This window comes from Lichenostomus cassidix, chromosome 11 (genome assembly GCF_008360975.1).
Source record: "Lichenostomus cassidix isolate B80296 chromosome 11, HeHo_3.0, whole genome shotgun sequence".
In the NCBI taxonomy this organism is placed as follows: domain Eukaryota; kingdom Metazoa; phylum Chordata; class Aves; order Passeriformes; family Meliphagidae; genus Lichenostomus; species Lichenostomus cassidix.
Genome location: NC_139492.1, coordinates 10,190,870 through 10,215,855, shown reverse-complemented (window position 1 = coordinate 10,215,855; position 24,986 = coordinate 10,190,870). Strand labels below are relative to the sequence as shown.

Genomic DNA, 24,986 nt, shown 5'->3' with positions numbered 1-24,986 from the left:
CGCCAAGCCATACATTTACATTACACCATAACAGTCACTCCCACAGGAAAAAAAAAAAGAAAATATTTTTCATTATCTGTGCCTGAGCGACACCCATGTAATACTACTGCAGGCAGTCACACAATGGGCACTTGAGCTAGATCCAACCATTGAACCAGAAGAATTTGCTGGCTAAATTGATGTTGGATTACACACCTGGCCCATTTATTAAACTCCCTTTTCCTTTTGTAGGGGAACAAGTCCAGAGACTGCTGGGAGGCAAAGCTCAGCACATCTCTGCACCTGGGGTTCAAGCATGGAGATACTATCAATTGTGTAGGTTGACTTGCAGGTACAGAAAGCCAGGCTAATACAGTTTATAGTAAAGCAGTATTTCGGTAATTTTAGTCAACACATACATCTGCTTTTTAAGATATTTTCTTCATAATCATTGCACATATGGCTAATTTCAAAATTTTAAAATCAAGAAATTAAGGAAGTGTTAGAAATCTCCTTTCACTAGAATTTTGTTCTGTTCTATCAAGTTGCCTTTTTAAGTGTCAGAGACTTGTGGGTAGAATTTTGCTGAATTTCTTCTTAAGATCTGCCGTCAAAAGCCAATGTTTACACAAATCAAATTAAAACAAGAGTAAATATTGATTTAACTTCCCTCCTCCTACTCCAGACATGTGCTCGAAATGCTGGTGCATGGTAACATCATTCATATCCCACTTTACTCAGCTCCCTTGAAGGTCTCCCTTTCAAAACTTTAATCTTAATATTTTGACCCTCATTTGTCCCCCAAGCCATTTCCCTCATTTGCCTGCAGACACGGTTCCCCCCATCAGTCCTCCATGTCTCCCACTGACACTTGCTCTCATTGCTCTTTGCTGCAAAAATCTGTGCTGTGAACACAGTTTGACATTTCCTGACATTTCATGAACTAATTACACTACAAATAATTAAGCATGTTCACATCTGTAACAAACGAAGGCAAAATGGTTGTCAGCAACTGTGATTGATGACCTCCCTGAGACTTTATCTGATGAGATTCTTCCCCACTATAGGCAGAACCTGGATGCCACTGTGTTTGCAATAATGCCTTCAGCCCTTTTCATCAGATCAAACCAATGAGATGCTTGAAGAAAAGGATGGGAAAATTAATGACTACAATGAAATATTTGCATTTTTTCCAGGCCTGGAAAAAACAATGAACAAGAGATGTGACAACCTCAATTATTTGGTGATGCTAAGAGCTCCGAGACAGCTCCTGCTGGAAAGAGCTGTTGGGAAGCCTGGGGGTGTCAAGTCGGCTAGAAAAATGGCAGGTGACAAGGACAACACTTTTTTTTTTAAACACTACCCAGACCCACATAGCTTAGTTAAAAAGACAAATTGCAGCCTTGTGTTTCTTTTTTAGGGAGGGGGAATATGTCAGCTTTGAAACACAGCCTTCTTTGAATGCGGAGCTGGAGTAAAAATTATACTGGTAAAGGTTGTCTCTTCCAGAGACAACATAAACGAATATAATTCACTGGTGCTAATGCTCCTTAAAGGCAAGAAAAACAGCACGGTCAATATCCTATGTGTTATAGTCAGTGATGGAAAAATACATCTATATGTGTATTTGTATGATATATATATATAAACAAATGAATATGCAAAAATATTTAAAATTTATGTGCATGTGTGTGTGCATGTGTAAATGAAAACTATACAACACATGGACACACAGATTAAACATGACTCTTGGTAATATAAGGATGATTTTACACGTATACAGACTGCCTGCAGAGCAATCGAAATACCCTTCATCCTGAAAGAAAATAAAAAAAGAGGGAAGAAAACTGCAACCCTTGAAAATGAGGAGTACATATGATTATATTTTCTATATTTGTGAGAGCTGCTGTGCTGCTGTGTTTCCAAGTCCTTTGAAAACAAAGAGTAAAATAAAAAGGAAACAACCCCTGGTGCATGATAGCATTTTGCTTTTTCAAGAGCATACTAACAATATTCTTACACTAATAATAACAATAATGAGGGATAGGAGAGGAGTTCCGCAAACAAGAACTGGGAGAGCTGAATAGTAGCCAGGACACAGGGCTGGAAAGCAGGGGCTCTTTACTTCTGCTTCTCCCTGATGCTGAAAACACTTAAACAAACTTCAGCTGCCCCATGAATTAAAAGTAGAAAAAAAAATTAAGAAAACAATCTACGGTAGTAACACCTATCTCACTAGACTATCACAAGGACTAATCAACACTGTCAATGTGTTTTGAGCATCTTGGGTGTCACAAGAGCATCAATTACGATTCCTCCTGACCTCCTGGTGAGCTGTGACTGCCATGCCAGAGGCACCATCCCTATGGATAGGGTGTCTTCCCCAGGGCAGCCCTGGAGCTACTGGCTGCCCATGGAGCAGCGAGAATCTTCAGAGGGGAGGGCTCCAGAAAGAGTGCTCCCATCAAGAAGCAATGGCTAATGCAACTGCCAAGGGGAAGTACAGGAGCAATCTCTAACTTTCCTTGAAGGCCCAGTTGCCATGTATCATCATGTCAGCAGGCAAAATGTCTCTTTAAAAGTCCTAAAACTCATTCTGCTAATTGGTAAGTGCACTGCATCTTCCTTGCTCTGCATCTTCCCTGTGATACATCAGTTGCCATGGTAACTGTTTATTTCTGTTGAATTACAAAACACAGTCAAAGAAAACCAATACTCCTTTTTTCTAAGAACTTTCTGCCTGGAGTCTCTTACTCCTTTTATTTTGTATTTTTACTTTTAATTAATCCATAAGGAAACATTACTTCCTTTTTGGGTTATTAGCTATACCAATACCCTGGCAATCTAACAAAGTGTATGTTACAACAAACCCATAAAATGACAAATTACAGTGCACTTTAGAGGCAGAAGGCACTTGCTGTATTTTTGGGATTTGATGCATTGCATGGGTTGAACAAAGTGTTGGGAAAAGGTTGGTGGCAGGTCCCACCACCCTCAGGCATAAGATAAAAGCCCTGCCATTAGTCCTCAGGAAGCCTAGACCCTTCTAGGCAGATGGATTTGGGATTCTCAATATAACAAGTTGTCCATATCCACTAAACTTTATTCCTTTGATCTTGCTGCCACTACAGTCTTCCGAGGCCTTATAAATCATGTACTGAGCTTCCAGGCTTATGGGGAAGGAAGCTTGCTCACCTCTGCAAGCCATTGTGAGACTACAAGGTGCTGTCCTATTTAGTGCTGTCACTGCTGTTGCTGGAGGAAATAAAAAAAATTTAGGTTGAATTTTGTGCCCAGGAAAAACCAGAAACCCAGTCTAGAAAAGGGATGGACCCGAGATGTGATGATGCCTATGCTACCCAGCCCTATATGCCAAAAGCTTCTGATATCCTGTGAAGGGTTATAAAAGCAAGGCTGGCAGGTTAACACAGTGAAGGCAACAGTGGCAAAACAAACCATGAAAGCTTTCTATGACAATTTATTGACTATTACACATGGAACTGAGATTGATTATGGTTTTTTCCCCAGCAAATGTACACTAGTACAAGAAATTCCTTACGAATTTTGCCAACGTGCTGGTGCATGCAGAAGTTAGGAGAAGCCCAAATGAATGTCATTCTGCCAGTAAAAGTAAGAAAAACCATTTATCTATATGTTATTATGCACATTCACAAGTTACAAAAATACTTATCTACTTGCCTGACAGTTTAGGATCTTCTCCTGCACTTTTGTATGGTTATAACTACAACTGAAAGCCTCCTCCACTGACAGCTGCAAGTACTCATGCAGGAATATCCAATTCCCAAGGAGAGCTGGCTTAAAAATAGACTGAGGAATGAATGATAATGGGAAAGGTATAATTTATTGTCCTATGAGTTAATAAGGCTGTGGCCTAATTAAACCATTGCTTTTCCACCTTGCCATTCTTCTTGTATGGCTGAGCAGATTTATTCTGCCTATATTTGGATGTTTGTTGCATTAACTTTGTTTGAAGTTCTCATATGCAGAGTAGGTGGGATATTATAAGCCAGGTGTCCATGGAAATGGATACCTGCCACCCTTGAAATATTAAATTTTCAAATTGTTAGGTAAATAGAGTCTTTTATTCTTTAACATAGAAGTCAGTTACACCATAACATTTACCGAATCAAGCAACAAATAAGATTTAAGTGTATCCAGTATTTTTAGGGGAAACGTCTAAGTCAAACAGATTAAATGCCTTGGCCCTGGTTCCAGTGTAGGATTTTGTGTTCAGCAGCTGGCATGTCAAGTCTTAAAATTTTGAGTACATTAACCTGACTGTGAAAGGGGTTTAGAGTAAGTAGTTGGGACTTCCATGTAGTCTTTCAGAGCAAAAGTATGATTGTTATCTATACTTGGCCTGAACTCTCTTAAAGTCTGACAGTTTGTTACTTTTGCACACACATTTAATTTTACAGCCAAGAAGTCTCATTCAGCAGAATGCACAAAGTGCATAACAGAAATTGCATAAATATTTGCTGGATTAGGTGTTTTCTTTATAAATGTGCAACCAATGTAAGCTGAGTTCTGGCAATAAATCTGTATCTAAATTGACCTCTGTGCCTCAGTTTGATTTCAATATCTTCTAATCCCTCCTCACAAAACAAATTGCATCAACCATGACTACATTTAGCCAGCTACAGTTCTCATTGTTTTTGTTCCTCCTCATAAGTTCTTCCTACAGATTAAATGCTGATGCACTGAACTAACTGCTCTTGGCCGAGGTGGGCAGGAGTAATTTGGTTAGTACAGATTCTGGATTTGGTAAGTACTGTATCAGTATCCTCCCTAGAAAATAGGTGACATGTCATGGGATATTAAGTATGGCCATTTAATGTAAAAACTCAGATAATACATGAGTTAAATGGACAAAATGAGAGAAAGCTTTTAAGCATTCTCCCAAGACAGATTGCAGAATAATATTACTGTACACGCAAGTAGAGCTGATTGACACAGTCAGAAGGCCATTATACTGGTATGGTATAAAATCATTATAGCAAAAAGCATTTCAGAGCTGCAGAGTGATAGTAGCAACATATAATGAATTATCAATAAAGAAGTGGTGATTCAGTTACATTACATATGAATAGAAAGCTTCCTGTTATATAATTTAAACCTGCCAGCCTGACAAGTGACTTGAATATTCAATTCCTTCTCTAGGTGTATGAATCATCCTTTAACTTTAACAGACTGCGATTTTGTAGGGCAGGCCAGAAAGGGAGCTATGATAAGCAGTGTTTTTAAAGAAAGGTTGGTTGAACAGATTTCAGCAAGGTAGCCTCTGCTGAGGCTCTATTTGAATATTTATGGAAAGAGCATCAGTTTTTGAGATGATGCTTTTAAATAAATATTTCTTCTGGTTTATGGCAAATAAACATAAAGTACAGTCTTTCAGCAAGTCCATGGCACCAATATTTAATGGTTTTCATTTTATCTTATCATAAAACCCTTGAAGTTCATATTGTCACACATAACCACTAGTGACAAAGCCCTGAGAAAATCCCTGAGAAAAAAATCCCAAAACTATCAGTATTAAATCCCTGTCTTTTGGAGGCTGTGCTCCTGAAGGAGGCTTGTCTCAGACCTCATTCCTGCACGAAGCTCCTCTGAACCCAACTACAGCGTGTTAGTTAAGTGTTGCAACATGATCCCATGGGAGGATTAGGACCTTTGGGAAAATTACAGGGCCTTTTAAATGATTATATAGTATCTGCAGTGCTAACACAATACCTAAGTCAAAGATAACTGCACTGGAAGCTTAAGAGTAATTAACTTTAAAGTTCAGGGAAACAGGAGGATTCAGTTTGAATGCCCTCAGTACTACAACCAAAGTTACAATCAACAAATAAGAAAGATTGAGGAGCTGAAAATGATCCAGCTTCAATAAATATGGGTATAATATTACCCTCTCCACATTCTGCAAATGAATACATTCACAACACTGTCAAACACAAGAATGTAAAAGTTTTGAGTAGTTCTAACTTGTCTTTCAGCATTGTTAAGCTCTTACATGTATAAGACACATTTTCTCTTTTTTTAAGAAATAGAAATTGAGTCTTACAAAGTACGTAATTTCATAGATACATTATATACATTGCAATATTGGAATGAATGCTACACAGATATGTATCTATATACATATATATATCCCAGTATTATAAACACTCCAAGAAAATTGACAATATTGATAAAACTGTTCTGGTAAGCTTTTCTTCAGCTGTTGACTGAATAAACTGATTTTGGAAAGGCTTCAACTCAACATTTGCCTAAATAAGATAGGCTGCTATTTTACAATTCCTCAGCATCCAGTGACTCCTTCAGACATTTCACCTTCTGTTTACTATTTCTCCTTTCTCTTTTCTATTAAGGATGGTACATTTACAAATAACAGAGGAAACACCTTCTTTTCCCTTTGCCTAACCTGTTAGATGCCTGCAGCTGAAGACATTTCTTTTACTGTGCTGAATGCTCCTGGGACTAAAGGCTGCTCAGAAATTTAATCACAGGCCAAGAGCTAGTAGTTAGATTGAAGCTTGAAAAGGCCTTAAAGGAGGCAATGGGAACATGGATTACTGCCTCACAATCACTAATTAGTAATGAAACTTCAAGAAAAGAACTGGTGAACATTTACATGAATTTTTGCTGCCTCAAAAGATCAGTGGTGTAAAGGAATTTCATTTTTCAAGTGGAGGTGTTTAAAAACAAATCTTCTTTTACACAGCCAGAACTCTGCTGATTACAGAGCTGACTTGTGCCATTTTAAGGCTCTGTTCTTATACCTTTTAAAGATGAAATAATTACTGAGAGTATGTGGTTTGGGAGAAAGAAAGATTTATGAGTGCATGACCTGGCAGCCAGAAAGAACCAAATACTCATATTGGCTCTAAAACCATCTCCTGGGCAAATCAGTATAGTCTTGGGCAAACCACTCAACTTCCCTGGCTCAGCATTCCTGACTTTCGGGCAGAGGTACAGCTAGTTGCTCATCACAAGAATGTTGTAAAAATTAATTAGCAAAATGGCTATAAAGCACTGAGGATGAAAAACGTGCTAAAAGCTAAGCATTATAATTAGTGTTATTTAATGCATCTTTAAAAATCAAATTATATTTTTTTCCTTTCCTTTAATAATGAAATTACACAATGACTTTAAGAAATGACAAAGTAATTTGAAGTAAATGACTGGCCTGTAAAATTGAAACACACCCTACAATGTGGTTATTATAGAATAACCACACACCCTGATAGTTAGCACTGCTTGAGCTATGTATAACCTTAACTTAGTGGTGCATTATTAAGTGGAGGAGGATCAGCAATTATAAAAGGGAGAGCGAGTGCTGATGCGTGTTAAATACACGTTACCTCTTTGGCATCAGCAGATTTGGTGCATCCATTCCTGGCAAAGAAAAGCTTGCTGGGCAAATTAGACTTGTGGCACAAAAGGATTAATTAGGGTACAGCTAATACAAGCAATGTTTAGACATGAATCAAGAAATTTAGGACACGGGGCTTATGGTGCACTGAATAATTGGCAACACCATAAAAGAAAGAAAAGACGTGAACTAATTTCCCATTTACGAGAAGCAGAAAGTTCTACCCCAGCTTCTGCATGGTGAAGAATTATGCACTGCAGGTTTCTTTTGAAATACTTCATATTACAACACAAAATGTTTTCTCATGTTTATGCTCGTGCTCCCTCATTGTATTTAAATGTGAGCTATTTAAGGCTAAAGAAATCAACAGGTATTTATTCCCTCAAATAGAGCAGACAGGGTAAAACAAGACAGGAGACAAATAAGGCAGTCGGGAAGTTAGGAGGCTGCTGTGGATGCAGGAACTGTAGCTTAGATGCAGCTGATGTCTGCAGAAATGCATGGACACAACCCATTAAAGAGCTGCACTGAGTCATCCAAGCAGTCTTGCTTTGCACCAGAAGCTGGAGAGTGCAGATAGCACAACTCTCCTGGACTGCTCCCTGCTTGGTTAATTTATGCTGCTTTTTTTGAAAGAAGGAAAGGTAGAACAGTGTCATCCACCCCGCAGCGACACAGGGACAGAGTTGGCCCTTTATCTTAGTTTTCTGTAAGTGATTGTGAATCCCTACACTTCAGTGAAGCTGTTGGAAAAAGAATTGCCTGCTTTGCTCTGAAACAATAAACACAGTAGCTAAAACATTCACAGAAGTGCTAAGAACAAGAATTCTGAGTTTCATAACACCAGCAGACTGAACACTGCCAAAGGGACAGCCAGTAACATCTGCTCAGCGGTGACTCCTGAGCTCAGCACAGCCAAAACCCATCTCCAAACTACAAAAAGCCTTTGTGAAAATTGTGTCCATTAGGTCTATAAAATACAACAAATCATATATTCTGTTTTTAAAATATTTAATGTTTTGCTTATATATGTCTCTTGTGGAAATATGTTTCAAAATATTAAATGTGAAAATTTCCATTAGGCTTATCCAAAATTCAAAATAAATATATTCTAAAATTATTTTGTACATTTTATATATTGTTTCTATACATCTTTCTTGGACATTGGAGGCCAGGAAAAAAGAGTACCCTAAACCAAAGAAATAAAAGAATAACATAAAAATAGGGAGAAAAGTAACTAATTTGAAGCAACCATTCTTAAAGCAAATGCTTCCTCAATTCAGTACCACTGATGATATTCCCTATTCAGCACTCAAATTCCTTGTTTTTCCAGGGAAATTAAAATCTTGCTTGCCTGTGTTATTGTTTGAGTCCTGTACAGCTCAGCAGAGGCAGCAGGGCACACGTCCTGCCTGCACCTCCAGCCCAACAGCCATCAGGGCCAGCTCTCCAAGGCTGTGACAGATGCACTGCATATGAGCTCCCCTTCCATGCATGGTGCTCCAAATCATTGGATTTACGTGGAAAGTTTCTCCTACTTAGCTGTGATTTATTTTCAGGGAAATTAAACCTTATATTCAAATATTGGTTTTCATTAAATCACTTTAAATTATATTTAAATAATTCTCAATCTCCTCTTTAATTAAACATACTGAGGACCAATTTCCATCTTTTATTGAGGAAGCTTGACTTTGCCAACTTCCTAAAACCTGCGACACAGTAGGACAGAAAATCTTCTGTTATTTTGATTCCTTTTCCCTGTTTTGCTTACAAGCTCTGCTTTCTGGAGAAATGAAAAATCAGCTCCTACTAGGCCTCACACTTTAATCACTCCAGGTTAATATGACACCTTAATGAGCAATCTCCCTTTCCTTTCCATCTCACAATTTGCTCCACTCCACTGCCAGTTCAAGGCTCTTCCAGGATCACCCATGGACCTTACACTCACATTACCTCCTTTCCTCATTTTGAAAATCAAATTAATTCTGTCAGCAACAGAATACAAGTTTGCAGAAAACACTAAGCAGATATAATGCATTTATTGCTCTTGGTGAATCTCACCCAGTTCAACCTGTGTTTTTGAAGTTTCCATTTAATTAAGAGCAAAATGCTTTCAAAGGCTCATTCAGTTAGTTCTGTTTTTGTTGCACTTGAATGGCAATATTCAATAAAAGCCAAAAAGAGTCAAAACAGAAATGCCAGAACCATGTTTCAGTAAAAAAAAAAGTTCAAAAATATTGCCTAGGAATGAACAAAGCTATTAATAAAACTGAATCCGTTTAGCAAACAACTTTTTTTGTCAGTTCTAAAGCGCAGTTTCTTAGTTTTAAAAAAAATTGACCTGAAGTTGAAAAGGTGAAAGTTTAGAATAGAAAAATTAAATAAAATAATCCTCAACTATTTCATGAGGAGCTGACATTTCACACATAATTTCTATGCTTCTCCTTCTCTTTCACACAGATCCAGTGTGAAAACTGGGTTTACTGGTCAAGGGTGAATCCAACACAGCGCACTCCCACTTTCACAGAAATCCTTTGGTTTCTCCTCTGTTCAGCTTCCGCTAATCTGATGAAATCAGAATTGTAGCTCCATTTCCTGCTCTGTTTCTTCCTCGTTTCAGCTCCCTGCTGTTTGTTTCTAGGATATTCTCATCCCTGCTGAGTGTATATTTTACTCTCTTTTAGAAGAGCCCTGATCATGTTTCTTTTTCTCACACTATCTGTTACTGACACTTGCTATGGGAATCGCCAGCCGGCAGTGAGACCCCAGTGCTTGGAGCATCTGGGCAGTTGTTGTGAGCTAATAGAATCACTTCAGCAGCTCATGTTAACCTTGGTTAACAATTGGTTGTTTTTACTCCTTCACACTTCCTTGGATCTTAAAAGAATCATGGGATTGAAAAGAAGCATTTTGTGCTTACAAGATGGATTAAATTTAAGTGGTGTAAACAAGGAGAAATCTCCTCAACTAAAAAAAAACAAAACAAAAAAAACCAACCAAACAAACAAAACAAAAAAAACCCACCCAAAACCAAACAAAAATCTCTTAAATATATCTTTGTTTACTTTCCAGGCTTAATGGATTGTGGCAAGAGGGGCAAGTTCATTTCTCTTCCCTCAGATGGGGAGCCTCATAGGAACACATGACTATGAAAATAAGATTTTTTTATTTTTGCAATGATGCAGAATGGTGTCTCGCCCCATTGAAAGGTCAGGAATGGAGGACCCACTGTCTTCTCCTGCTCCCTGCAAGCCAAGGTGCCACAGCCTGGGGAGGCCTGTGCCTGAAATTGCTGCTCCAGGGCTTGCCCAGCTGCCACCACACACTTCTCCAAATTACAGGTCATCCAGCATCCAGCCTAACTAAGAGGCTGCCAGGCTTCCAACCAAGTGTATTTATTATTTATTAGACTGTAAGAATGGACAGACTGACTTTCCAAATCTGTGCGGGCAAACAAAACCGGAAGAGATTGGTGGGACAAAAATGAAGAATACAATAGGCCTCTGTAAATGTGGGAATGATGCTTCATACTGCCAAATAACTGCTAAGCTGCAGAGCCAGATGCCTCCTGGTGTAGTTATTACTAATTCCTACCTCAGTCTCATTAACTTATTTTCTGATCTCCACCCAAAAAAGAACTTTTTTTCCCTTGTGATCCAACACATAAGCCAGGCTGTCTCTGCTAAGTCTTGCATGAATGCTGCCTCAGGATCACAGATGATGATCCAAGAGAAAGGATGCTTTAGTTAAATACATATTGCTCTTACCATTCTGAATCAACATCCCTTGAGGGGATAGAGGTTTTTCCTCATCCCCTTCTGCCACCTGGTTGGGCAGCTCACACCTCTGTCTCTAAGCTGTATGGCCCAGCTGGGGCAATACTTTACTTCATGGTCACCAGCCCCTCTCCATCTCCAAACACAAAAGCGTGTCTCCAGCAGTGCCAATCCAACATTCCTGAAGCCAGCAAGGTTACTACCTGTGTGTAAGGTCTTTCTTTGCTAGGGAACACCTAATATGCTACTTGTTCTGGAAAACTCCCTCAGGCAGCTACATGCCTATGAAAAAGTCGAGTTGCCTCTGGGGCAATGTGCTTCTAGGGCCTGGATCTGTCTGCAAGTGTGCTTTGGAGTCAGAAGAAAGGCTTGTCACTGATCCCAGTGCAGCTGGCAGGGCTGCAGCTGAGCTGCGAACGAGCTACAAATTAGTCCAACATTTAAATGCTCACTTCTAAAGATAAAAGCCAGCTAAGCCTCACACAGTAGCTTTTCCTAAGGAATGGGAAGTGTCTCTAAGAATAACCATAGCTGCTGTGGAGCGGTCGGAGTTCATGAGAGCTGCCTGACATCACGCCAGGAAGCTTCACGCTGCAAGGCGATACTTTTCTAAAAGACTTCACTGCCTGACTGGTTACCTTACCAAACATCACGGCACCATTCTCAAAGACAGAGCTCTTTATAGCTCACATGTGTGGAGCTGGGTCTGCCTGCTTCCCAAAGATATTAAGACATCACCTAAAGCTCCAGTCACATGAGTACTTTACGCTCTAACCTCTGTAGAGCAACTTACTTTAAAAGTGGTGCAATGGCAGCTGTGTCTGGATGGACAGCTCTCCCTATCCCAACACCAATGGGCAGCATTCAGGAGCACTTGGGTTTCAGAAGAACAGGACAAAATGACCAGAAACTTTTATCAGGAAGAAACAAAATGAGAATGTAATACATAAAATCCAGTCCTCAAGTGACTGTGATTATTAACAGCCTTTTTAAAAGAAACTGCAGAACTAAGCTTAAACAGAACACATTGATGTACTGAGTGACAGAAGTTCCTTACTAGAATAAACACGGAGTACAGCCAACCCTCTTGTACAGATGTACGCCTTCTTCCTCATACATTTCCCCCCTTGAGTATTAATGTATGTGATTAATGCTTTTGTGTTTTCAGCAAAAAACCCCAATTGAAACAAACAGAAAACCCTCTAGAAATGCAAAACCAGGAGCAATGTTCAAAGTGTATGGTTTATATGCCTGAAAATGTTTGCTTTGACTTTCTCATACTGAGACAAATGTTAAAACTTCCAAGAACATTTTATGAATTCTTGCCACACTAAATAACGTGTTCCAACTCAAGATGTACCTCTAAAATAGTATTTTCAGTATAAACAAAATTATGTCATATTGACAGAGGGAAGAGCAAAACTTGGCTGTTTAATTTGGAAGATTGCTTAATGTGATACATTTAACTCTTCTTGTCTAACAATGGAATGTTTTTATAGTTCACAATACCTAACACCCTTGTTCACATAAAACAAGTCTTCTTCAGTTTCTGTTGAACTAATACACATCCTATTCTTTTTCTGTGTGCAACACTAGAAAAGAAAAATAAATGTGTATCAAAATAAAATCCCATTTTCATCCAATAGCATCAAATGAATTTAACATTTTAAAGCATTTAGAGAAGTAGATTAGAAATATCCTCCTAGTAGAAGTACATTAGAAATCTATACAGAACAGTAAGAAGAATACAAATATTTCAGTTATGCTCTAGCTGTATCATGGATATCTCCAGATAACACAGTTTTCAGTCCAGTGTTATTTTCCCCTATTTGTGGCACTCATGTTGCCCCTCCTATGGTTTTCATTGTTTCTTTCTTTCCTTTTCACTGTCTTCTCCCTTCCCTAGTTCTCTTTTTCCCCTCCTCTATTGCTTTTGAGTTTGGTCTTTTTTGCCCCTTAGTTTTCTGTCTCTCTAAGACCATTTCTGTCCTCCCTCTGCATGGCTCACCATTGTACCCAAGGTCCCTTATTTTGCTCTCCCCGTGCTTTACTGTCACTGCAGCCTTTTGAAGGATGACAGGTATTTACAAAGCCCAATTCCTGATTGGGGCTTCCATGCACAACACACCCTCTCGCCCACATATTAGAGTTCATTACATTACAAAATATGTTGATCTTTGGAAATGGGAACACTGTTGATAAGAAAAAAACATTCTCATAGATTGTCCTCTCCAAAATATCAGATAAGCTCTCCACAATAGCACCTCATGGGCTGATCAGATGTGCACTGTGTGAAAATGGGGATACAGAAGCAGAAGAACTATGAGGGAAAGCCAAGCCAAGTACTTGTTTTTATGCATATCTGCAAAAGCAGTTACCACCTTCCTCAGGACGATCTCAAATGAAAGAATAAGGACAAGCACACATTTGAAAGCACTGAAAGCCTTCAGTCAAAGTTTACAATTTAAAAACATTGACTGCCTAACCTATTAAAAGAATAATCTTCAGACAAATGGGCTTCATCAATATGGATTAATTTGCACAATGCTGTCCCTTAAACCAAATCAAACCAACCCAAATCAGGATACTGGAAACTCTAAGTTGTTAAAAATGTAGTTAATTCCTAGTTAACTTTCTCAGTTTTTAACAAGCATGAATGAGTTCCACTAAACATGTCCATAGCCAGTAACAAGTATGAGAACACCAGAAGTTTAAGTTTAGTAGACTTCCTCACCATTGTACTCCATGTCTTTCTAGCCATGCCCAGAAGGATCTGTTTGAAGGAGGAAGAGTAATTTAACTCCTAAAGCTTATTTAATCATTTCCCTTTCCACTTCCATTGTAAACTTCAGCTTTTTCCTGAGACTACAAACATCAACAGGAAGCCCATAGTACTCTCACAGTACGAAGGGCTGCAGGATAATACTGTATCTTCACTAGATACACAATAAAACCATAGTCTTAGTTTAAACAGGCTAACCAGCTAACTTTAGGATGATTAAAATCTGGAGTACAAAGCCCAATTCATTTTGCATTTCCCTGAGAGCATGGCTGGAGATGGGCAGGTCTCCCCATTTGTGTGTCTTTATGCACAGCAGAGCTGCTCTTGAGCCCTCCAGACTGAATTAAACAGAGGATCATTCACAGACCTCTGGCTGAAGGTTGCTCATTGTGGGTCAGGATATGAGCTGGTATCACAGGAGGAAACATAGACTGGGGGGATTCACCACTGAGCAGGATGGGTTCTGGATCCCACTGAGGACAGAGAATGAGCAGTAGCTCATCTCATTATTGCTCAGGCCATCACAGGACCATCAGACTCTGTAATTTGTCTGTGGGAGGAAAGAGGAGTAAAGGACCATAAATATCTGTACAGCACAAGTGGCACAGCAGTATATTACAGGAGCACTCCCTCCCCCTGGTAGCTCAGTATCTCCTCATGGTGGAATGGGAGTGTTTTATTTTTGTTTTCCTTTCCATTAGAAGATGACCTTTGCTACAGTTAGGTTGATCTGCTGCAGAGCCAACATCCGCCAGCTTCCAGGGCTTGTGCTTCCCCAACAGCAGCAGATATGTTCTGCTGCTCCAGTTTCCTTATTTAATCATGACTCCATAAATCAAAAGCGACCAAAACTGCTAAAAAACCTTTGGGTGAGAACTCGGAGCAGCTGAAGAGAGACCAAGACTGAGTCATTGCCTGATGCAATTTCTGTGAACACAGTTGAGCTCATTGTTGTATTAACACCATCATCCCCCCCCCCAAAAAAAACCTAACAAAAACCAACAATGAAAATACAAAACAAAACATACTAAAAAGCCAAACAAAGAACCAAACCAAACCAAAATATTTTTCATTGCAAGAACATTGCTGTGAATACATCACTAAATGCCAAATGAAAGATGTATAGAGGAGCATATTTCTTTTGGAAAACGACCAAATGAACATCTGGTGGCTGAGTCTTCTGGAAAAATCCATCAGAGGATAATGACAGCACCATTAGATGCATGACCATAATTAATACTATGTTTCAATGGGTTTAAACATGAAAAGTGCTGAATGCTGCTGTGAGATGCATTCTCAGATCACATCTAGTTCAGTGAAGAGTGAACCACTGATTATTGGAAAGATATTCCAAGGAAATGATGACACACCACTCCTACACTGATAAGCAGTCACTGCCAGCTAGAGTCAGATAGCAGGACACAACAGAAGGACATCTGGTCTGACCCTGCCCGGTATTCATTACCTTTCAAAATGTTTTGAAATTATCCATAAAGACTTTTAAAGATAAACACTGAGGATTAACATGAGAAATAATAACAAATTCAGAGTGGTCCTGCTGCAGAAAGAGAAGGAACGACTCTGCTGTACTTTCAGGGTTTGCTTTGTTTTGCTTAATAAGGCTCATAGGATGTCCACAATAGAAAGGGACTTTCAAGCATATAAGCACAATTGGTTTTAATGGTGGATTTCAACAAGAAAACAGGATTTTTAACACTTAGTATGATCCCTATGTTGTGGGAAGTGTGATTGTTATACAATATATGGCTTTTGTATTAAATCCTCTCAGTTTATTTCATGGCTGAATTATGGCCCCAGTGCAAAAGCACTGAAATTCCACTGAAAAGATTTACCCACAGAGAAAATTCACCTGCAGTGAAAATCCCACCTGAATAAATTACTTTGATACCTCCGCAATGTAGGTACAGAATAAAACAATCATGGAAATATTAGTAAAAGTGAAGTTTAAGGTTTCTGCTTCCCCCCAGAACTGTCATGAATAAGAAAACAAGCCATGACTCTGTCTAACCAGCTCTTGAAAAGTTGGTTAAAAAATGGTCTCTGGCCAACCTGTTCCAGTATTGCCATACCTTTGTGGGGAAAATATTTCTCCTAACATGCCCTTTCAATCTTCCCAAGGCACCTCTTGTGGTTGTTGCCTCTTGCTACGTTGTCTGTCTCTGACACTTTGGCTCAGCCCTTTCCTAATTTCCCTTCCTGCTCTCCTTCACATTGAAGAGGTAGAGAGGTGAGAAATGACACAGCAAAATCCTTCAAGACACAGCATCACTAAGCAAACTTTCATCCATGATACAGTTTAAAAATGTTGAAGAAATAAGACTTTTTCTACTCACCTGTGTGTTCCAAACTTATTTTTTCCTATGCCAAAAACTACCCAGAAACATATCTGAAAAGTATACCTTAAATTATGTAAATAAGTAATTTGGGTAATATTAATTAAAAAAGAAAGCAACTATTGTATCCAGGTCAACAAAAACAATACTAAGCACGTTTAAACAGGACTTTTTTATATATTGTTAACAGGATCTGTATCCAAGGATATATTTTACAATTGCTAAAGACATGGTTTTAGATCAGTAATATCAAATAAAAAGCACTGTGGTCACAAGATGCAAAGACGCATTACGGAAAAATCTCACACTGCCATCCTTCAAAAAAAAAAGTGTCAGTAGCCTTGATGCCAGATTAAACAGTGTTTGTCCTACCACAGCCAGCCCAAACTGCATAATGTGAGCTAACCCAAGTATCCTTTAGTCAGATCAAATTTACACTGGCTGCTTTGATTGCACATAGATCAGATATTAATGATGGTGAAACCACAGCCCACATTGTCAGACAACTACATAATGCAGCTGGGTGATTTTATAGATACTTGATTGTACCTGCATAAAACCTCCAACATCTGTGGAATGTGCCTTACAAATGTGCTGAATCCCGAAACTCAGGTAGAGCTTGTTTTAGAGGAACTCAGCATCTCTTTTACCATTCACTTTCAGAACCAATTTTTGATAGCATTAGAGTGGTGGACAGCTCCTCATAGTGCCAAATATGGCTCAGTTAATCAAATGAAGTGTTCTTAAATATTTAGGATAGCTTATAGTCCACTATCTTCCCACATTTAAAAATTAAAATGGCTTATTTCATTATGCAGAAATCAACTGAACATGCAGTTCTGTCATACAGCAAGTAACTCAAAAGAATTATAGCTAAGTGGTTTGCACAGTCTATATTTAGTGATTCTTACTTCCAAATACTTAGACGCTAGATCTGTCCTTAAAGTATTCTTAAAAGGATTGGCAAGTATGTCTATGTGTAAAATATGATAATCCTATGTTAATTCTCCTCCTTACCACTCTGTAGATGCCTGGGAACAAACCATTGTAAGCACTAAGCTTGCTTGAGTTTGCACTGCATTTGTATTCATTAACCAGACTATTAGTGAGAGCATTTTAGAATTCTCCGACTTTTCCAATAGCTGTGTATGTACATTCACTGGCTGTATTATTTGTCTGTGTGAGTGTACATCTACCCACCCATCCGTCTCCACTCCTGCATGCATACAGATCAATACGTGTCCCTCTATATTTATGTCTTTCACCATTCTCAAGACATTCAGTCTACTCCTCTGGCACCAGCTCTGGGAAACTACTGCTTTAGCTAATGCCCTTCTGACTGAAAACAGAGCTCCATGCATCATTGACAGGAACCAAGGCAAAAAAGTAGAATAAACAGATGGAGGTGTAAGAAAGGGAAGTATTTATGCTAAATTCGAGAAAAATAAAGGGATTAAGGGGATGTCACAGACTAGATGATTTAAGAAGGGGATTTCTTCTGAAGAGGGGATATTTCTCTGTTAGAATAGAAATCTATCATGTATTCTAACCAGGGTTGATTCTAACATCTAGAACAAATCTAAATCTTAAACCCAAGATTAAGAGTTGGCTTGTGGTGTCTATTGTATCTGTCAATGGCTTTAAAAACCAAGCAGAAAATATTTTATGTTTGGATTCAGTCAATATGGTCATAAAATTTATAGGCTGCCTCGGGAGCAATAATAATTTTACATGTTTTTCAGTACTCAACAGAGCATTTTCAGAAATTTGAATTATTTTAACATGTTCAAAATTTTTTTCCATCCTCTTTCAGAGATACTGGATTAAGGAGCCAATCTCCCTTCTTCGCCCTGTCACTCTGCAGTTGTAGTTGTAAGCTAACCCTAACCCTAGCAGCTATGCATTTGTAGGGCAATGACAAGCAGTGAAGCAATTATTTCTCTAAACCTTCTGAGCTAACTGTGCTGGAACTGGGCGAACTTTAAGGTCCCTTCCAACACAAGCTACTTTACAATTCTCTGCCACTCATGCTACAGACCCCACATCTGACCACCATGGTCTAACACAGACCTACTGTCCAAGTGCTTTTATCTGCAAGGGGTCTGACCACTGACAAATATCTCCATCCTTACTTCAAACTAAACCAGAGCATGAAAGTTTGACAAAGAAAGCCCTGTGGCCATGGTGATCTCATGAAAGCATACCTGCCTTATATTTAAATCAGGAATTGAACTCCTCTCCTACTGTGCCAAGTATTTCCCAGAGAAAATAACTAGTGTATCCAGGGAACTTCTCTGCTACTACTTTATCCCTCAGGCACAAATGGCATGGTGCTTACAAGCAGACTCAAAAGTTATACCAATATCCATGCAAAAAACCCATACTGTTACATGATAGCTTTTAATCTGATCCCATGCTTAACACATCCATGTAAATCCCTAGTGCTAGTAGGATGAACACCTCAGAATTCAGAAGTTATTTATTTCTAAGAAAATAACTCTTTTCTTCTCCACCTGTCAGGTATAAGTGAAAGACAGAAGGTGAGCCACATGCTGAATAAGATGATTTGGGTTGCATTGTCAAACTCATCACCAACTTCTTGTACAACTTGGAAGAGGGCAGTCAGTTCTGAGGTGTTCCCTGCATATGGAAATCCCCTGGATGGCATTTTAATGGGAGGAATGCTAGTTTTGCTATAAAATTCTGCTCTGAAATTACAGAGAAAAGGTGAGATTTGCTTAGGCTGTATTTGTATTTGCTACAGGGTATTGCACATCTAGTACTTGGAAGGTAGGAAAAGCAGAGAGAAGCTATAAAACTGCAGCAAACTGAGTGCAATGATAACAACTCTGGTGATGTTAGAGAGAAAGCTCCAGCATTACCACCTACACAGCAGAAATGCAATGGGGGAATACAGAGTATTTACAGATGTTCATCAAACAGTAAAGCCTCATTGCATTCCACTTGGCAGAAAAACAATTCCATTCAGATTTCTCATGATTCTTTTATCACTGACTTGGATATAGCATAGTATACTAACATTTCATCCCTGATGAAGGCACAAGACTGGGAACATTGGAATATTTTGTGAGTATAATTCATTTTTTTGTTCCGGTTGGAATGCAACGCAGTGCAATGTTACTGCTGGGTGAACACCTGTAGTTAGAAAACACTGGTTTGCTCAGAGAGCCCAGAGCATGCCAAACTGTTCCCTGGAAGGAGGTTTGAAAAATGAGCATTTAAAAAAAAAAAAAAATTAATCCTCCCGTGCACAAAAAGAAATAGAAAAACAGGCATGAAACTATTCTTTCAGCGCCAGATGTCAAAAAGACAAAATCAAGAATTTGAATCTCTTGGGGATGAATTTCAGCTTTGTCTGTAGGACAAACTAAGGCTTATCTCAAACATTGTAGGATCCAGTTCCTCAAAGCACCAAAATACTTACTTATCCCAGTTTCTCAAAGTACTAAAATGTATAGAAGTCAACAAGAGCAGTGCAAGGAATGATACTGAAACCCTTTTCTTTGAGATAGATTAATTTCACTTTTATAGAAAAATGCCATCTAGAATGAAAGGGTTTTATTTCAAACTGTCAAAACATTTCGCTTAATTTGCAAAATATCCAAATATGATTTGGCTGCAAATATTTTAGCCAGTTTTGATTTACAGAAATGGTGCACATCTTTTTAAAACATGTTCTGAAAATTTGACTTAAAATTGCAGACAGCCTTTACCATCATAAAACTCTTTTTTCAGAGAGTATCTGTTCTTTGAGTAACAGGACTTGATTTTCATGCCAGAACATTAAATTCTGCTTTCCTAAAAAACCCCATGCTCACAGCCAGTCTACTTCATAAAAAACAAATTCTAAAAAAATACACCTCATTTTTGTCTTGTCTGTTTTGTCCTCTACTATTGAAGCCCAACAGACACGTTAATGGGATTGAAACTAATTCAAATTAATTTTGCTTTTGCAATCTGCTTTGCCTTGTCTTTTGTTACTGTTGACATTGTGAAACATGAACTCCTTGCTGGTGAACTGCAGTAAAATAACAGGTATTAGTAAGTTACATGTTTTTGAGAATTTCCAAGTTTCCTTTCATTTGTTCTCCTCCCCAGATGATGTTATCTGCCATTAATTTACACAAAATTTCCTTTCCTCTTTTACATAACATACAGTTTGACAGTCTGATACTGATGCTCTAGATGATTCCCTGCCTTTCTCTCCTTCCACTGTTGTACCAAGCAGTTTGCCCTCCTGGCGTTTTACCGTTCTATCCCATTTATGCTTCTCTCCTGCATTACCTTTGACACTTCACCCCTTCAGTGGTTCTCCTTCACTGATTTCCTTCCACATCCTTTTCCATGCTGTGATTAAACAAGACCAGATACAGCAAAAAGGGTAAGAAAATATAACTTCATTTGATCACTTCAGCATCATACAGAAAGAAAAAAAAAAGAAAAAAGAAAGACAATTAAGCAGCTAATAAAAGTATTAAAGTCTAAGTGTGATAAAGCAAAATCTGTCCAAACCTTTTGCAGTCTCACAAAACATAACATGTATAGCATGCATAGTTATTTTGTACTCTATGAACATTCATTTGACAAAGTCCCTAAAAGTCTCTCCTGCACAGTGGGAATGTCTGAGGTGGCTGGTGTTTCCCAGAAGGAGCTATTTACAGAAACACAGTTTTTAAAACAGATTCCCATCTGTCAGTCACTGTCCTAATGTGTTCCTTACATTTAACTACATTTTTGGATAAGCAATACTTTCCTTTAAAAGATGAAATTTATTGCAGATGACTAAAGCAGTAATGGCTCAACAGGATCAATGGCGATATTTCTGAGGCAAGGTTGACTTACACACATCTGAATTCAGAATTAGGCCTTCTACATACCCATACATTAACTTGACATGTTCTTTCAGCACACAAGTTTCCTATTGCAGTTTACAGCAAATAGAAAACAATATAAAAAATCAAAGCATTGGCCAAATGTTTCATGTCCCAAAATAATGCTGCTAATTAACACTGAAACAAAACGTTTCTAGAGGAATAATCTGGAACTCTTGTGTTTGCTGCCATTAAATCTTAGTAAAGCATTTCTCCAAAAAAGCTATCAAGCATAACCCATAATATTTTTAGCAGTATGTATCTACATGAAATCCTTGTATTAGTCTAAAAATAACTGCATGAGATATGCTGGCTTTTATGTTCATCTATTGCACTAAGGTTATTGTTATAAGAATCACCTCATTAATGCTTCAGAACACAGTATAAATACTCATTTCAGAAAAAAATTATGAAGAATAAACCAATTGATAATGCTGTACAGGACTAGTCTAATATACCTAATGATTACCTAAATGCAATGATAAAAGAGCAGATTATTTCCCCTCTCATTTTTTACAATAATCTCATGTAGTTTAAATTATCTACATCTATCAACTCCACACACTAGCCAAGGCTGAAACAGTGTTGACCACATCCACAGAAGTAAATTAGTTATGCCAATTTGCTCCAGCTGAGAATCGATTCTCGGTTGTCTTTATGCTTCCTATAGAATATTCTGTAGGAAGCATTGCTTTAATGAAGCTCAGTCAGCATGTATGGGAAATGTCAACATGAAATTCCTTCTCACCAGCTTTTGGACTTCTTAAAACAGACAGTTTAAAAAAATCCAACCTACCACCTAGAAAACGATAGGCTTCCATTGAAATTGAAGACAAATTTAAAATCATTCTCAAGGAAGGGGCTTCAACATTATTGATCTAGTAAAACTATTATGCTTCTTTTCCTTTAGCAGGTTTTCCTAAATTTGCAATTAAATCATTAAACCATTCTTACCCAGATGCTGTTGCAGAGAAACAATCACAAGAAACAGGGCAAACAAAAGAAAGATCATAAAATGTATTAACTTCTACTAGCTATGCTGCTGTCCATTAGCATTTTTAATAATGACCTCATTACCATTTAGTTCAACAAGCAAACAAAAACTGTTTATTTGATAATTTATTTATTCTAAAATAATGCAGCCTTTTTAATGTGTCCTTGTTATGAGCTCACTAATGTTAAAGGCACCGCTACAATCAGTTAAGTAATTATCATAGGATAAAAGCTTTTACCATGAAAAAGTTTTGTTTGAAAAAGCATGAACTGCAATTCTCATTGATAGCTTTCACCAAGTGCAGGATTCAGTACATTGTAGCACAAAGGCCTAGATTATCTCCCTCTGTTAAAGGCTTAAAATTCTACAACCAGACCATGCCAGTTACCAGTATCAGATTATGATAACAAGATCATGTTCAGTTATAAAAACAAGTGTCTAAACTTTTCTCATGTCACTTTCTATCTAAGTCCCATTGCAGTTGTGAAAGGACCCATCTGAATGTGTGTAGAAGCTCATTTTAAAGCTAGCTCTTTGAACTGGATTCATGGGGTATTTGCATAAGAAGATTTGGGTAAAAAGAATGGGCTGGTGCTGCATCTGCCCATTAATATGCCTGCTAATTCAGCACATTGTAAGCCTATTGATGTATCACAAAAGGCTCAAATTCAAGGACAGTTATCCTATTGCCATTGTTAGGGTTTGAATTCAAGTAATATGTTCACTATAGGAATACAGTTGTTACAATTAGATATTTTTCTATAATGGTATAAAGAACTGACGACAATCAGAATTACAATGACGCTGATAAAACTTTAGAATTCATGAATTCTATTATTTTAAAAGATGCAGGTGCTGATTAATTTTGCTTTGCATAATACTTGGATCTTGAGTGCTGGAATACTTAAAGAGCAGCAGCAAATTGTGGCAATATAACCTATCAAAGCTGGCAGTCTCCCTTTAGTGCCGATGCACATTTATCTTGCTTATGAGAGTTCTAATAAAAAATTAAAATACTAAACCGAGTTGCAACAGAACAGAGGAGACCAACATCGTGAGCACAAGGAGTGGGTATTTTAATCTTGCTTATGAAAAATGCAAAAGCATCGCTTGTGCTATCAGGGGATATCCTACATGGAACATTTTTATGGTGAATATGAATTGCTTGAAAACACTGTATACTCACAAATGGAAAAAAGAGCAGAATCAGTGATTCATGCAGGAAGCACAGAGCAGCCGCTGCACCAGCTCCACAGTGGATTCAGAGCAGACACTGAGGCACGCAGGGAAATAAAAAGCTGCTGGCTGAAGTGCTGTAAAGAGTTTTTAAAGCACGCAACACAAAGGAAATGCTAAGGAACAGGCTAAATGGAAACAAATGCAGAAAACAGCAAATTGAGTCTAGTTAAACTTAGTGCTTCAAGCTGCTAAGTTTGTGTGTAAGACCGGAGCGCGTGGCTCACAGGGGACAAGCGAGGCGAGCTGTGTGTGGTGTTGCAGGTTTTTCTGAGCTGAGCTGTGCCAATCCGCTGTGCTGCTCTGCCCAGGAGAAGCCCAGCTCCGCCAGGACCCGCGGCGCCCCACGCTCCCACACTGACCACAGCATTGTCCGGCTCTGGGCGCGGGGGCACGGCCGCATTTTTCTCACTCCGCGTCCCTCAGAGAAGACATCAAAGACCAGAGAGATGTGCTCTTTGTGTTGTTTGGTCTCTGACTCTCAACATGTGGTTTCGCAGGCCCAAACATCGGCACCTTTTAACCTATTCTGTTCAGCTTAGGCCTCAGCTCCATTTGAGCATTAGGGAAACTATAGTAACCGATAATCTGCCTGATCCTGAATAGAAACTATGTACCTTGTCACACAAGAGCCTGAGGATCACCATTCGGGACAAGTTCCTTTACAGGCCCTCGGCTTTCTTCACTGGGGCCCGGCCTGTCCTGCTGAAAAGGTGTCAAAACCCTTCACCTTTCTGCGACGGGGGATCTGTGTTAATGTTAATTTATATTTAACAAATGGGATATTGTCCCTCAGAATGTATCAGTATTTGATGATCTATTACAAATGTTTTCATCAAGTCATAAATGTGGGCCCTTGACAAAAGGCGAAAGGTCTCTGAAGGGAGCAGGACGGCGGCGGGGAAGGCAGGGACCTGTTGCACTGTGCCTGTGTTGTGTTTTTGGTGGGGACCCAGCCCCGTGCAGGTGGTGACAGCAGATCTCCACCCCGTGCTGGGCACTGAGGCCAAGGGACACGTCCAAACTCGGCAGCAAAGTGAGCAGCAACGCCTCCTCCCAGGCCTCAGCATGCTGAATCAAACGCTTTCTCCATCAGCGAGATGCAGAGGGAACTTTGTTAGTTGTTGGTTTTATTCATGTATGTATTTTGTAGTGATCTGATCTCCCACTTAATGAGCCTCCCCACAGGCACAGGGAAAACCTTATCACCAGTCCCATTTTTCACTCACTCAATCTCTAATCCGGCACTGCACTGTCTTGTTATTAGCAGGAAAAACAACAACAACAACTATGTATATTGTGTAGATCAGAGTCAGGAAAGAAAGGAACAAATGTCAAGGGTTTGAAGAAGCAATTCCAACCCAGCTTCATTTCATCTCTGTCACTCTCTCCTGACTGTCACGCAACAGCCGCCTGCAAACACATTTCCCTCCACAAAAAAAATGACATTTCTGCTTTCTTTATAATAGTTTAATATTAATAGGGAGGGAAGCTAAATTGTTGACACTGCAACCAAAATACTGTGCTGCAAACCTAAGTATTTGGTATGAAACTCAAGACCTTCTGCATTAAGCTCTCTC

The 24,986-nt window shown here is 38.8% G+C and overlaps 1 long non-coding RNA gene across 1 annotated transcript in view; it reads right to left on the bottom strand.

The window, feature by feature from the left end:
• Nucleotides 1-24,418, bottom strand: part of LOC146432290 (uncharacterized) — a 60,224-nt gene extending 35,806 nt beyond the window's left edge. Inside the window, exons 1-2 of the long non-coding RNA XR_014854535.1 lie at nucleotides 23,357-24,418; nucleotides 16,285-16,337 (exon numbers count right to left, since the gene is read on the bottom strand). This is a non-coding gene — a long non-coding RNA (uncharacterized LOC146432290). The remainder of the gene's footprint in view (nucleotides 1-16,284; nucleotides 16,338-23,356) is intronic.
• Between the last annotated feature and the right edge of the window lie 568 nt (nucleotides 24,419-24,986).